Source organism: Heptranchias perlo, chromosome 7 (genome assembly GCF_035084215.1).
Source record: "Heptranchias perlo isolate sHepPer1 chromosome 7, sHepPer1.hap1, whole genome shotgun sequence".
NCBI lineage: Eukaryota > Metazoa > Chordata > Chondrichthyes > Hexanchiformes > Hexanchidae > Heptranchias > Heptranchias perlo.
This window is the reverse complement of record NC_090331.1, coordinates 87,212,180-87,227,002: the sequence shown is the minus strand read 5'-3', so window position 1 is coordinate 87,227,002 and position 14,823 is coordinate 87,212,180. Positions and strand designations below refer to the sequence as shown.

Genomic DNA, 14,823 nt, shown 5'->3' with positions numbered 1-14,823 from the left:
GGAGGATGGGAGGCCGGCCAGGAGAGCATTGGAATAGTCAAGTCTGGAGGTAACAAAGGCATGGATGAGGGTTTCAGCAGCAGATGAGCTGAGGCAGGAGCAGAAACGGGCGATGTTATGGAGGTGGAAGTAGGTGATGGAGAGGATATGGGATATCCATTAACCTATGTGAGCTAGATCTAACTCTAGCTAGGATTGATAGTGGAGAGAGGAGACTTTCATGCTGACTGTATTGAGCCTAACGTTGAATGTGTTTCAACAGTCCCAATACAGGTCCAAGTGGCAGATGTAAAGGCAATTTTATGCTGTGGGCACACACCCAGGTCCAAACTCGTTTTACACAGGTTGTTTCCAGCTAGCAGAGAGAAAAGACTTTAATCGCAGTCAGTCTGAGATGGATTCCAACTCAAATCCCAAAGATGAAAGGATTAATGTACTAACCCTCTCAATGGGGGTGAAATTCAACTTTGACATTTTGCCCATTTTACTCTCCACCTGATATTTGTTTCCATTGTGAAAACGAATATCAGGTACACTGTAAAATGGGCAGCCAATTCGCTAGGACTCTTTTTTCACTAATGCCTGAGGTAAATTTCACTCCTAATATCTTCACTGCACAAAGAATGGAGAGAGAGAGAGAGATAGAGAGGAGAGAGCGAGAGACCTGAGAGGAGGGAGAGAGAGAGAGAGAGAGGAGAGACCTGAGAGGAGAGAGCGAGAGACCTGAGAGGAGAGAGAGAGAGAACGAGCAAGAGACCTGGGAGGAGAGAGAGAGAGAGAGAGAGAGAGAGGAGGAAGAGCAAGGGACCTGGGAGGAGAGAGAGAGAGAGAGAGAGAGAGGAGGAAGAGCAAGAGACCTGGGAGGAGAGAGGGAGAGAGAGAGAGAGGGAGGAGGAAGAGCAAGAGACCTGGGAGGAGGGAGAGAGAGAGCGCGAGAGAAGGAAGAGCAAGAGACCTGGGAGGAGAGAGAGGGAGAGAGAGAGAAGGAAGAGCAAGAGACCTGGGAGGAGAGAGAGAGAGAAGGAAGAGCAAGAGACCTGGGAGGAGAGAGAGAGAGAAGGAAGAGCAAGAGACCTGGGAGGAGAGAGAGGGAGAGAGAGAGAAGGAAGAGCAAGAGACCTGGGAGGGGAGAGAGAGAGAGAGAGAAGGAAGAGCAAGAGACCTGGGAGGAGAGAGAGAGAGAGAGAGAGAGAAGGAAGAGCAAGAGACCTGGGAGGAGAGAGAGAGAGAGAGAGAGAGAAGGAAGAGCAAGAGACCTGGGAGGAGAGAGAGAGAGAGAAAGAGAGGAGGAAGAGCAAGAGACCTGGGAGGAGAGAGAGAGAGAGAGAGGAGGAAGAGCAAGAGACCTGGGAGGAGAGAGAAAGGAGAGAGCAGGAGACCTGGGAGGAAAAAGAGAGAGAGAGAGAGGAGAAAGCAAAAGACTGGGCAGGATAGAGAGAGAGGAGAGAGAGTAAGAGACCTGGGAGGAGAGAGGGAGAGAGGAGAGAACAGGAGAACTGGGAGGAAGAAGGGAGAGATGAGAGAGCAAGAGACCTGGAGGAGAGAGGTGGAGATGAGAGAGCAAGAAACCTGGGAGGAGAGGGGGAGAGAGGGGAGAGCAAGAAACCTGGGAGGAGAGAGAGAGAGAGGAAGAGACCTGGGAGGAGAGAGAGAGAGAAAGGAGAGAGCAGGAGACCTGGGAGGAGAGAGGGAGAGATGAGAGAGCAAAACACCTGGGAGGAGAGGGGGAGAGAGGGGAGAGCAAGAAACCTGGGAGGAGAGAGAGAGAGAGAGGAGAGAGGAAGAGACCTGGGAGGAGAGAGAGAGTGCAAGATACCTGGGAGAGGAGAGAGAGAGAGAGACCTGGGAGGAAACAGAGTGAGAGAAAGAGCAAGAGACCTGGGAGTGAGAGAGAGAGAGAGAGAGAGAAAAAGAGCAAGAGACCTGGGAGGAGAGAGAGAGAGAGAGGGAGGAGAAAGCAAGAGACCTGGGAAGAGAGAGAGAGAGAGAGAGAGAGAGAGAGAAAGAGCAAGAGACCTGGGAGGAGAGAGAGAGAGAGAAAGGAGAGAGCAAGAGACCTGGGAAGAGAGAGAGTGCAAGATACCTGGGAGAGGAGAGAGAGAGAGAGACCTGGGAGGAAACAGAGTGAGAGAAAGAGCAAGAGACCTGGGAGTGAGAGAGAGAGAGAGAGAGAGAAAAAGAGCAAGAGACCTGGGAGGAGAGAGAGAGAGAGAAAGGAGAGAGCAAGAGACCTGGGAAGAGAGAGAGTGCAAGATACCTGGGAGAGGAGAGAGAGAGAGAGACCTGGGAGGAAACAGAGTTAGAGAAAGAGCAAGAGACCTGGGAAGTGAGAGAGAGAGAGAGAGAGAGAAGAGAAAGCAAGAGATCTGGGAAGTGAGAGAGAGAGAGAGAGAGAGAGAGGAGAAAGCAAGAGACCTGGGAGGAGAGAGAGAGAGAGAGAGAGAAAGAGCAAGAGACCTGGGAGGAGAGACAGAGAGAGGAGAGAGCAAGAGACCTGGGAAGAGAGAGAGAGAGAGGAGAGAGCAAGAGACCTGGGGTGAGAGAGAGAGAGAGAGAGAGAAAGAGCAAGAGACCTGGGAGGAGAGAGAGAGAGAGGAGAGAGCAAGAGACCTGGGGGGAGAGAGAGAGAGAGGAGGAAGAGCAAGAGACCTGTGAGGAGAGAGAGAGAGGAGAGTGCAAAAGACTGGGCAGAATAGAGAGAGAGGAGAGAGAGTAAGAGACCTGGGGGGAGAGAGGGAGAGAGGAGAGAATAGGAGAACTGGGAGGAAGAAGAGAGAGATGCGAGAGCAAGAGACCTGGGAGGAGAGAGAGAGAGAGAGAGAGGAGGGAGCAAAAGACTGGGCAGGATAGAGAGAGAGAGAAGAGAGAGTAAGAGGCCTGGGAGGAAAGAGAAAGAGAGGAGAGAGCAAGAGACTGGACAGAATAGAGAGGGAGGAGAGAGAGTAAGCGACCAGGGGGGAGAGAGGGAGAGAGGAGAGAACAGGAGAACTGGGAGGAAGAAGAGAGAGATGAGAGAGCAAGAGACCTGGGAGGAGAGAGAGAGAGAGAGAGAGAAAGGAGAGAGCAGGAGAACTGGGAGGAGAGAGGTCGAGATGAGAGAGCAAGAAACCTGGGAAGAGAGAGAGAGAGAGAGAGAGAAAGAGCAAGAGACCTGGCAGGAGAGAGAGAGAGAAAGGAGAAAGCAGGCGACCTGGGAGGAGAGAGGTAGAGATGAGAGAGCAAGACACCTGGGAGGAGAGGGGGAGAGAGGGGAGAGCAAGAAACCTGGGTGGAGAGAGGGAGAGAGGAGAGAGGAAGAAACCTGGGAGGAGAGAGGAGAGAGAGAGTGCAAGATACCTGGGAGAGGAGAGAGATAGAGAGAGAGAGAGAGAGACCTGGGAGGAAACAGAGTGAGAGAAAGAGCAAGAGACCTGGGAAGTGAGAGAGAGAGAGAGAGAGAGGAGAAAGCAAGAGACCTGGGAAGTGAGAGAGAGAGAGAGGAGAGAGCAAGAGACCTGGGGTGAGAGAGAGAGAGGAGAGAGCAAAAGACTGGGCAGGATAGAGAGAGAGGAGAGAGAGTAAGAGACCTGGGAGGAAAGAGAAAGAGAGGAGAGAACAAGAGACTAGGCAGAATAGAGAGAGTAAGAGACCTGGGAGGAGAGAGGGAGAGAGGAGAGAACAGGAGAACTGGGAGGAAGAAGAGAGAGATGAGAGAGCAAGAGATCTGGGAGGAGAGAGAGAGAGAGAGAGAGAAAGGAGAGAGCAGGAGACCTGGGAGGAGAGATGGAGAGGAGTGAGCAAGTGTCCTGGGAGAAGGGAGAGAGGGGAGAGAGCAAGAGAGCTGCGGGGAGAGAGCGACAGAAGAGAGAGCAAGAGACCTGGGAGGAGAGAGAGAGAGAGAGAGGAGGGAGAGTACAAGAGACCTGGGAGGAGAGAGAGAGCGCAAGAGACCTGGGAGGAGAGAGAGAGAGAGAGGGAGAGTACAAGAGACCTGGAAGGAGAGAGAGAGAGAGAGAGAGAGAGAGAGAGAGAGGAGAGAGCAAGAGACCTGGGAGGAGAGAGAGAGAGAGAGAGAGGAGAGAGCAAGAGACCTGGGAGGAGAGAGAGAGAGAGAGAGGAAAGAGCAAGAGACCTGGGAGGAGAGAGGAGAGAAGGGAGAGAGCAAGAGACCTGGGAGGAGAGGAGAGAGGAGAGAGCAAGAGACCTGGGAGGAGAAAAAGAGGAGGAAGCAAGAAACCTGGGAAGAGAGAGAGAGATGAGGAAGAGCAAGAGACCTGGGAGGAGAGAGAGAGAGAGACAGAGAGATAGTGTAGAGTGCAAAAGACTGGGCAGAATAGAGAGAGAGGAGAGAGAGTAAGAGACCTGGGGGGAGAGAGGGAGAGAGGAGAGAATAGGAGAACTGGGAGGAAGAAGAGAGAGAGAGAGAGAGGAGAGAGCAAAAGACTGGGCAGGATAGAGAGAGAGAAGAGAGAGTATGAGGCCTGGGAGGAGAGAGATTGAGGAGAGAGCAGGAGATGTGGGAGGAGAGAGGGAGAGGAGTGGGCAAGTGTCCTGGGAGAAGGGAGACAGCAAGAGAGCTGTGGGGAGAGAGCGACAGAAGAGAGAGCAAGAGACCTGGGAGGAGAGAGAGAGAGAGAGGAGGGAGAGTACAAGAGACCGGGGAGGAGAGAGGGAGAGAGAGGAGAGAAGGGAGAGAGCAAGAGACCTGGGAGGAGAGAGAGAGAGAGAGAAAGGAGAGAGCAGGAGACCTGGGAGGAGAGAGGGAGAGATGAGAGAGCAAGACACCTGGGAGGAGAGGGGGAGAGAGGGGAGAGCAAGAAACCTGGGAGGAGAGGGAGAGAGAGAGGAGAGAGCAAGAGACCTGGGAGGAGAGAAGGAGAGAGGAGAGAGCAAGAGACCTGGGAGGAGAGAAAGAGAGGAGAGAGCAAAAGACCTGGGGGGAGAGTGGTCGAGAGAGCAAGAGACCTGGGGGGTGGGGGGAGGGAGCAAGAGGCCTGGGAGGAGAGAGAGAGAAGAGAGAGCAAGGGACCTGGGAGGAGAGAGAGAGAGAGAGAGAGGAGGAAGCAAGAAACCTGGGAAGTGAGAGAGAGAGAGAGAGAGAGAGGAGAGAGCAAGAGACCTGGGAAGAGAGAGAGAGAGAGAGAGAGAGAGAGGAGGAAGAGCAAGAGACCTGGGAGGAGAGAGAGAGAAAGAGAGAGAGAGTAGAGTGCAAAAGACTGGGCAGAATAGAGAGAGAGGAGAGAGAGTAAGAGACCTGGGGGGAGAGAGGGAGAGAGGAGAGAATAGGAGAACTGGGAGGAAGAAGAGAGAGATGAGAGAGCAAGAGACCTGGGATGAGAGAGAAAGGAGCGAGCAGGAGACCTGGGAGGAGAGAGAGAGAGAGAGAGAGAGAGAGGAGAGAGCAAAAGACTGGGCAGGATAGAGAGAGCGAAGAGAGAGTACGAGGCCTGGGAGGAAAGAGAAAGAGAGGAGAGAGCAAGAGACCTGGGAAGAGAGAGAGAGAGAGAGAGGAGGGAGCAAGAGACCTGGGAGGAGAGGGAGAAGAGAGAGCAAGAGACTTGGGAGGAGAGAGATTGAGGAGAGAGCAGGAGATGTGGGAGGAGAGAGGGAGAGGAGTGAGCAAGTGTCCTGGGAGAAGGGAGACAGGGGAGAGAGCAAGAGAGCTGTGGGGAGAGAGCGACAGAAGAGAGAGCAAGAGACCTGGGAGGAGAGAGAGAGAGAGAGGAGGGAGAGTACAAGAGACCGGGGAGGAGAGAGGGAGAGTGAGGAGAGAAGGGAGAGAGCAAGAGACCTGGGAGGAAAGAGAGAGAGGAGAGAGCAAGAGACCTGGGAGGAGAGGGAGATGGAATAGAGCAAGAGATCTGGGAGGAGAGAAGGAGAGAGGAGGGAGCAAGAGACCTGGGAGGAGAGAAAGAGAGGAGAGAGCAAAAGACCTGGGAGGAGAGTGGTCGAGAGAGCAAGAGACCTGGGGGGTGGGGGGAGGGAGCAAGAGGCCTGGGAGGAGAGAGAGAGAAGAGAGAGCAAGGGACCTGGGGGGAGTGGGAGAGAGAGAGGGAGAGAGAGGAGGAAGAGCAAGAGACCTGGGAGGAGAGAGAGAGAGAGAGAGGAGGAAGAGCAAGAGACCTGGGAGGAGAGAGAGAGAGAGAGAGAGAGAGAGAGGAGGAAGAGCAAGAGACCTGGGAGGAGAGAGAGAGAGAGAGAGAGAGAGAGAGAGGAGGAAGAGCAAGAGACCTGGGAGGAGAGAGAGAGAGAGAGAGGAGGAAGAGCAAGAGACCTGGGAGGAGAGAGAGAGAGAGAGAGAGGAGAGTGCAAAAGACTGGGCAGAATAGAGAGAGAGGAGAGAGAGTAAGAGACCTGGGGGGAGAGAGGGAGAGAGGAGAGAATAGGAGAACTGGGAGGAAGAAGAGAGAGATGAGAGAGCAAGAGACCTGGGATGAGAGAGAAAGGAGCGAGCAGGAGACCTGGGAGGAGAGAGAGAGAGAGAGAGAGAGAGGAGAGAGCAAAAGACTGGGCAGGATAGAGAGAGCGAAGAGAGAGTACGAGGCCTGGGAGGAAAGAGAAAGAGAGGAGAGAGCAAGAGACCTGGGAAGAGAGAGAGAGAGAGAGAGAGGAGGGAGCAAGAGACCTGGGAGGAGAGGGAGAAGAGAGAGCAAGAGACTTGGGAGGAGAGAGATTGAGGAGAGAGCAGGAGATGTGGGAGGAGAGAGGGAGAGGAGTGAGCAAGTGTCCTGGGAGAAGGGAGACAGGGGAGAGAGCAAGAGAGCTGTGGGGAGAGAGCGACAGAAGAGAGAGCAAGAGACCTGGGAGGAGAGAGAGAGAGAGAGAGGAGGGAGAGCACAAGAGACCGGGGAGGTGAGAGGGAGAGTGAGGAGAGAAGGGAGAGAGCAAGAGACCTGGGAGGAAAGAGAGAGAGGAGAGAGCAAGTGACCTGGGAGTAGAGGGAGATGGAATAGAGCAAGAGATCTGGGAGGAGAGAAGGAGAGAGGAGGGAGCAAGAGACCTGGGAGGAGAGAAAGAGAGGAGAGAGCAAAAGACCTGGGAGGAGAGTGGTCGAGAGAGCAAGAGACCTGGGGGGTGGGGGGTGGGAGCAAGAGGCCTGGGAGGAGAGAGAGAGGAGAGAGAGCAAGGGACCTGGGGGGAGTGGGAGAGAGAGAGGGAGAGAGAGGAGGAAGAGCAAGAGACCTGGGAGGAGAGAGAGAGAGAGAGAGAGAGGAGGAAGAGCAAGAGACCTGGGAGGAGAGAGAGAGAGAGAGAGAGAGAGGAGGAAGAGCAAGAGACCTGGGAGGAGAGAGAGAGAGAGGAGGAAGAGCAAGAGACCTGGGAGGAGAGAGAGAGAGAGAGAGAGAGGAGGAAGAGCAAGAGACCTGGGAGGAGAGAGAGAGAGAGAGAGGAGAGTGCAAAAGACTGGGCAGAATAGAGAGATAGGAGAGAGAGTAAGAGACCTGGGGGGAGAGAGGGAGAGAGGAGAGAATAGGAGAACTGGGAGGAAGAAGAGAGAGATGAGAGAGCAAGAGACCTGGGATGAGAGAGAAAGGAGCAAGCAGGAGACCTGGGAGGAGAGAGAGAGAGAGAGAGAGAGAGGAGAGAGGAGAGAGCAAAAGACTGGGCAGGATAGAGAGAGAGAAGAGAGAGTAAGAGGCCTGGGAGGAAAGAGAAAGAGAGGAGAGAGCAAGAGACTGGGCAGAATAGAGAGGGAGGAGAGAGAGTAAGAGGCCAGGGGGGAGAGAGGGAGAGAGGAGAGAGCAGGAGAACTGGGAGGAAGAAGAGAGAGATGAGAGAGCAAGAGACCTGGGAGGAGAGAGAGAGAGAGAGAGAGAGAAAGGAGAGAGCAGGAGAACTGGGAGGAGAGAGGTCGAGATGAGAGAGCAAGAGACCTGGGAAGAGAGAGAGAGAGAGAGAGAAAGAGCAAGAGACCTGGCAGGAGAGAGAGAGAGAAAGGAGAGAGCAGGAGACCTGGGAGGAGAGAGGTAGAGATGAGAGAGCAAGACACCTGGGAGGAGAGGGGGAGAGAGGGGAGAGCAAGAAACCTGGGTGGAGAGAGGGAGAGAGGAGAGAGAAAGAAACCTGGGAGGAGAGAGGGAAAGAGGAGAGAGCAAGAGACCTGGGAAGAGAGAGAGAGAGAGAGACCTGGGAGGAAACAGAGTGAGAGAAAGAGCAAGAGACCAGGGAAGTGAGAGAGAGTGATTGAGAGAGGAGAGAGCAGGAGATGTGGGAGGAGAGATGGAGAGGAGTGAGCAAGTGTCCTGGGAGAAGGGAGAGAGGGGAGAGAGCAAGAGAGCTGCGGGGAGAGAGCGACAGAAGAGAGAGCAAGAGATCTGGGAGGAGAGAGAGAGCGCAAGAGACCTGGGAGGAGAGAGAGAGAGCGCAAGAGACCTGGGAGGAGAGAGAGAGAGCGCAAGAGACCTGGGAGGAGAGAGAGAGAGCGCAAGAGACCTGGGAGGAGAGAGAGAGAGCGCAAGAGACCTGGGAGGAGAGAGAGAGAGCGCAAGAGACCTGGGAGGAGAGAGAGCGAGAGACCTGGAAGGAGAAGGAGGTTGAATAGAGCAAGAGTCCTGGAAGGAGAGAAAGAGAGAGGAGGGAGCAAGAGACCTGGGAGGAGAGAAAGAGAGGAGAGAGCAAAAGACCTGGGAGGAGAGTGGTCGAGAGAGCAAGAGACCTGGAGCGGGGGGAGGGAGCAAGATGCCTGGGAGGAGAGAGAGGGGAGAGAGCAAGAGTCCGGGGAGGAGAGAGCGGGGTGGGGGGAAGAGAGCAAGACACCTGGGAGGAGGGAGTGGGGGGGAGAGAGCAAGAGACCTGGGAGGAGGGAGAGGGGGGGAGAGAGCAAGAGACCTGGGAGGAGAGAGCAGGGGGGGAAGAGAGCAAGACACCTGGGAGGAGGGAGAGAGCAAGAGACCTGGGAGGAGAGAGAGTGGGAGGAGGGAAAGGAGAAAAAGCGAGAGAAATGGAGTGGGATAGGAGAGAATAGGAGTGGTTAAAAGGGCAAAGTGAGATAGAAGGGAGGAGTAAGGAGAAGCAGAGAGGTGGAAAAGGATAGGTGGAGTACGGTAGTCACTACTAGACTAGTATTGCTGAGGCCGGGACCAATAACCCAGACAATGTGAATTCAAATCTCACTATGGTAGTTTGAGAATTTGAATTCTGTTTAAAAAGTCTGGAAATAAAAATCTGGTCTCAGTAAGTGACCACAAAGCTGTCAGATTATGGTAAAAACCCAACAGGTTCACTAATGTCCTTTAGGGAAGGAAACCTGCCGTCCTCACCCGGTCTGGCCTTTCTGTGACTCCAGTCTCACACCAACGTGGTTGACTCTTAACTGTCCTCTGAAGTGGCCTCGCAAGCAACTCTGTTGTATCAAACTGCTACAATGTAGCGGTTCAAGAGGACGGCGGTCCGCTCCCACCTTCTCAGGGCAATGAGGGATGGGCAATAATTGCCGGCCTCGCCGGCGAAGCCCACATCCTGTGAATTAATCAAAAAAGAGATTGGAAGTGAAAGAGAGAGAAGATGAGATAACGGGGGAGAAAGAGGGAAGGTTAAAAAAAAGGGAGGAAAAGATAGAGGGGAGAAAAAAAGGACAGAGAGACGAGGGGAGAGTGAGTTGGGAGGGTAAGAGATAGGGAAAATCAGATGGATGGGAAGGGAGAATGGTGAGAGAAAGAGTAAGAGAGAGAAGTGAATATTACTATCACCTATATATAATAGAAGGGTTTTTCTCCCCCAATCCCCATCCCAACATTTTTGTCCCTGCACCATCACAGCTCCATTCCATGTCAAGCACTTATTCTCCATTTGGCATGGCTCCAAGTTTGAGATCAGAAGAATCAAGCCTACATACAGTCAATGTAGCACAGGAGTGTTCAAACCACACATCACGGAGTCTCGGAGGTCAGATATAAAGTTCAAATCCATGTTTCATTAATTGGCTTGGATCTCAAGTTACTGATGCTAACAGACCTTATTTGATTTAGGATTTATCAGCTTAAAGGACGGCCCCTTTCCAAACCTCCAGGCCAACAAATTCAAACAGGACAAACCTCAGAAGTGGAGATGCCGGTGATGGACTGGGGTGGACAAATGTAAGGAATCTTAACCTCAGAAGCAAAGGGTGGACAGCCCTATTCTATAGCTCAGTGTATAAGAACCCCCAAACACTACACCACCATGCCATCCATATAAGTGATGCCCCAGTCAATGGCCTGCCTGCTCCGGGTCCCCCACCTTCCAGCTTTTTCCTCTCTGTCGTGTTTATACGCATACAGGGGCTGACAACGAGATATGAATAAGTAACAGATGTGACTGTAGAATCATCTTTGATCACTGCGTATTCTGCATTTACAGGAGTCAACAGTGAGAAACTAGGAGAGAGTCAGAGAAAGTGGAGAAGAGAGACACAGACAGAAGGGGTGAGAGAGAAGTGGGGGTGGGGAGCAATGAATCAACTTGTTTTAAATCTGGGCTCTGTACACTCTAAGTAAAAGGTCCAATACTGATCATTAATGATGCTGATCAATCATAGCACCTTCAGCTTAAAATGTAATCGTTATTGGAGTGCCAAAGAGTGGGTGATGGAGCCATGTTTGGGTCCCATTCCACTCAGTCCCTGATCCGACGACCCCTGTTGAGTGGGGAGGCATTGAGTGGGGGCTGCATTGTTGCCCATCAAGAAAGCAGGAGATCAGAATGGAGAGTGGACGCTTCCCACCAGGTGAATGCCGGGGAGAGGTGGGCAGGGGTGGGAGGAAGGGGGGACTTTCTACTGCCTTGGCCGGAGGCTGTGCACCTGACCTCCTTAACTGCTAATGGATGAGAAAGTACATAGGAACAGGAATACACCATTCAGCCGCTCGATCCATTCAATTAGATCATGGCTGATCTGTATTTCAATTCCATTTATCCGCCTTGGTTCCATATCCCTCAATACCCTTACCCAACAAAAATCTATCAATCTCAGTTTTGAAATTTTCAATTGACCCCCAGCCTCAACAGATTTTTGGGGAGAGAGTTCCAGATTTCCACCACCCTTTGTGTGAAGAAGTGCTTCCTGACATCACCCCTGAACGGCCTAGCTCTAATTTTAAGGTTATACCCCCTTGTTCTGGACTCCCCCACCAGAAGAAATAGTTTTTTCTCTATCTATCCTATCAAATCCTTTAATCATCTTAAACATCACAATCAGATCACCCCTTAATCTTCTATATTCAAGGGGATACAAATGTAGACTATGCGACCTGTTCTCATAATTTAACCCCTTTAGCCCCGGTATCATTCTGGTGAATCTGCGCGGCACCCCCTCCAAGGTCAATACATCCTTCCTGAGGTGCGGTGCCCAGAGCTGAATGCAGTACGCTAAATGGAGTCTAACCAGAGCTCTGTACAGCTGTAACATAACTTCCGCCCCTTTGTATTCCAGCCCCTGAGATAAAGGTTAACATTCCATTAGCTTTTTAAATTATTTTTTGTACCTGTCCGCTAAGGGGGAGGGTGGATATTGTCAACCGACGTGGCTGAAGGCAACATCCTGACTGCCAATGGGTGAGGAAAGAACATAGAAATTACTGGAAAAGGGAGAACTTCACCCCACCCCATCCCCCAAAAATCTCCATAAATAATGATTTAATAGAGGTGTTCAAAATTCTGATGGGTTTTAATAGAGTAGATAGGGAGAAACTATTTCCACTGACAGGAGGGTCGGTAACCAGAGGACACAGATTTAAGATAGTTGGCAAAAGAACCAGGGGGAGATGAGGAGAAATTTTTTTACTCAGCGAGTTGTTACTATCTGGAATGCACTGCCTGAAAGGGTGGTGGAAGCAGGTTCAATAGTAACTTTCAAAAGGGAGCTGGATAAATACTTGAAAAGAAATTTGTAGAGCTACGGGGAAAGGGCCAGGGAGTGGGACTAATTGGGAGCTCTTTCAAAGAGCCGGCACAGGCTCGACAGGCCGAATGACCCCCTTCTGTGCTGTACGATTCTATGAAGAAACTCATGAAGAATTTAAGCTTAGAAATGACTGCTGGTCATATTAGCAGATAAAAACTTAACACATCTGTATGAGATTCCTCTTTCACAGAGAGGCTACACCAGTTAATAAGTGTATTGAAATGTTGGGCAAAGGAGTGTCAGACAAGCACTTGACCATTAATATCCACCAACCATCATTTCCAAGCTTTAATTGCTATTAAATGGAAAGAAGCACTTCTCCAGCTGCTAAGTTATGGTGGTGGGGGGGGTAACATCTAATTGTCTTCATTAATCAATCAGGTGATTGGCAACCATAACCATTAACGTTAGAAGGAGTGCTGCTGGTGAAGACCTCTCACCGATGTCATGGCGAGCACCAAACGACCACTTTCTTCCCCGCCACATATCGACTACCCCTCTCTGCACCCCCACCCCCCGCCCCAGGCCAATATTAGAGATGAAAGAACAGGGATGTACGAGTGTCAGAAACAACAGATTAAGTTTGTGGGGCAGTGCCAAAAGCAGAAACTGAAATGGATACTATGCAACCACCGGAATGGGATTACGCTCCCACCGTAGGACTCCCCCTCCCCCACCTGTATTTCTGAGCGACAGGGCCAGCTGTTAACAGCTGTAATGATGTATGTAATATCAGTCATAACCACACCAACAGCCCACAGGGGATCATTTGTGCACATTAGAAAGTGATGCCCGTCTATTACTGGCACTGAGCATTCTCAGGATGCAGGAACAGCGACACGGGCTTCAGTACAATGCAAGCTGACAGATTTTATTCTCCCTTCCACCAAGTCAACACTCACTCTGCCATCAGAGACCAAAACAAACCCCACCCCCTCCACAACAGCCCAACAATTCCAAATTTTATTTTCTGTAGATAAAACCTGCAATCTCAGTTGCACAAAGTAAATTTTGTTCTCTACGAACCAGCGCTAAGTATCACAGACTGCATTAATTGCCATCTAAAATTTGCAGCACAGAGAACCTTGTTAATAACAACTGTTAACTTGTTCAAATTCATAGCAAGGAGCCTGATTGTTTCAACAGTAATATCCAGCATTAAGATTTCCATCTACTAACGTGAGCTATACATTATGTTACAGTACCTGTGCTCAGTAGGTTCCAGTTGCTTTTACTGATCTCCAATCCTACTTGTTGCCGCTGTTGATGTTATTTCAAATCCTTCTTTCTCTTTTACCCCCTCTCTCCTCCATTCTCACACTCCCTCAGTCAAAGACCTTCACCTGATTGTCCCTCCCCTCTGCCCCCAGCATTGGACAACCCCTTCTATCTTCTACCCAATCGTAGCAGTCCTTGCTCTTGATTGGCATCTCTGTGTGCCACTGAGAGTTGGGCAGAGGCCTGGCCGCTTGCATTGCATTAATAAATGCATTTCATTTGCAGGCTGTCGCATAGATTTCTGTCAGATGCCTCTGCTCTCCACCTCCCTATACCCTGCAATTTTTGTTGTTGCTTTTTTTTTGGTGACACTGGAGGTTATTCATTTCATCAGGATCTACCAAGAAAACCGCATCGTTGCCAGCTTGTTGGCATGGCTTCAGGGATTGTAATCCCATCCATTTAACCCCTTACATTAAATCAAAGCTTTTTGCCAAGTTAGGAAGCCTCAGTTTAAAAACGTAACAAAGTAATAACAAAATGAATCATCTAGAATCATATAGCACAGAAGGAGGCCATTCGGCCCATCGTGTCTGTGCCGGCTCTTTGAATAGAGCTGTCCAATTAGTCCTACACTGCCTGCTTTTTCCCCATAGCCCTGCAAATTTCTGACGGATGACAGATTTTATTCTCCCTTGCACCAAGTCAACACTTACTCTGCCATCAGAGACCAAAACAAACCCCCCCCCCCCACAAAAAGCCCAACAATTTCATTTCATTTTTTTTTGTAAATAAAACCCACAATCCCAGTTGCACAAAATAAATTTTGTTCCCTACAATCCTGCGCTAAATATCACAGGCTGTGTTAATTTTTAAAAAAATGATTAAGCAGAACCATCTAAAAAGTAAGAAATAAAGAAATTGCATTTTTATAGCACCTTTCATGACCTCAGGACATCCCAAAGCTTTGCAACCAATGAAGTACTTTTGAAGTGTGGTCACTATTGTAATGTAGGAAACGTGGCAGCCAATTTGTGCACAATGAGGTCCCACAATCAGAAAAATAGTGCCGTGGGATCTTTTACGTCCACCTGAGAGGGCAGACAGGGCCTCGGTTTAATGTCTTCTGAGAAACGGCACCTCCGGCAGTGCAGCACTCCCTCAGTACTGCACTGGAGCATCAGCCGAGATTATATGCTCAAGTCTCTGGAGTGAGACTTAAACCCACCACCTTCAGACTCAGTGGTGAGAGTGCTACCAACCGAGTCACAGCTGACACCATAACAAGTACTAAAGGAGCATGCTCTTTCCCCAGAAAACTTTAATTCTGTCACTTTATTTTGTGCATTTTCCACAATTTTAGAGTAGACTTTTAATATATACGCTTCTCTCAGTCCCATATTGTTTACCTGTTTCAGGTTATAATTGTGTTTCCCTCTCTGTACCCCCTCCGTTGCACCATCCTGACCAATTACCACTCCACACTGCTCACTGCCATCTGGTTGGGGTGGGAGTTCTCAACACTTTCACGCACGGCATCTTCATTGACTTGAGCCACAGTGAGTCAGACATAAATAGGGAGCCACAGAACCTGTGCTCCAGTATAACGTGTTTCCATTTGTAGATCCAGCCTTCCCTGTGACTTCCCTGAGTGAGATAAGCACACATGTAGCAACCCTTACAGCCAGCAGAGAGCACAGTCCTGTCCCATCAGTCTGAGCTGGGTTCAGACCCATGTCCTACAG

At 50.7% G+C, this 14,823-nt stretch overlaps 1 protein-coding gene across 1 annotated transcript in view; it reads right to left on the bottom strand.

The window, feature by feature from the left end:
- Positions 1–13,197, bottom strand: part of lrrc3 (leucine rich repeat containing 3) — a 41,042-nt gene extending 27,845 nt beyond the window's left edge. Inside the window, exon 1 of the mRNA XM_067986876.1 lies at positions 13,066–13,197. The gene's annotated coding sequence lies outside the window, so the exon portion shown is untranslated. The remainder of the gene's footprint in view (positions 1–13,065) is intronic.
- Positions 13,198–14,823: the final 1,626 nt, after the last annotated feature.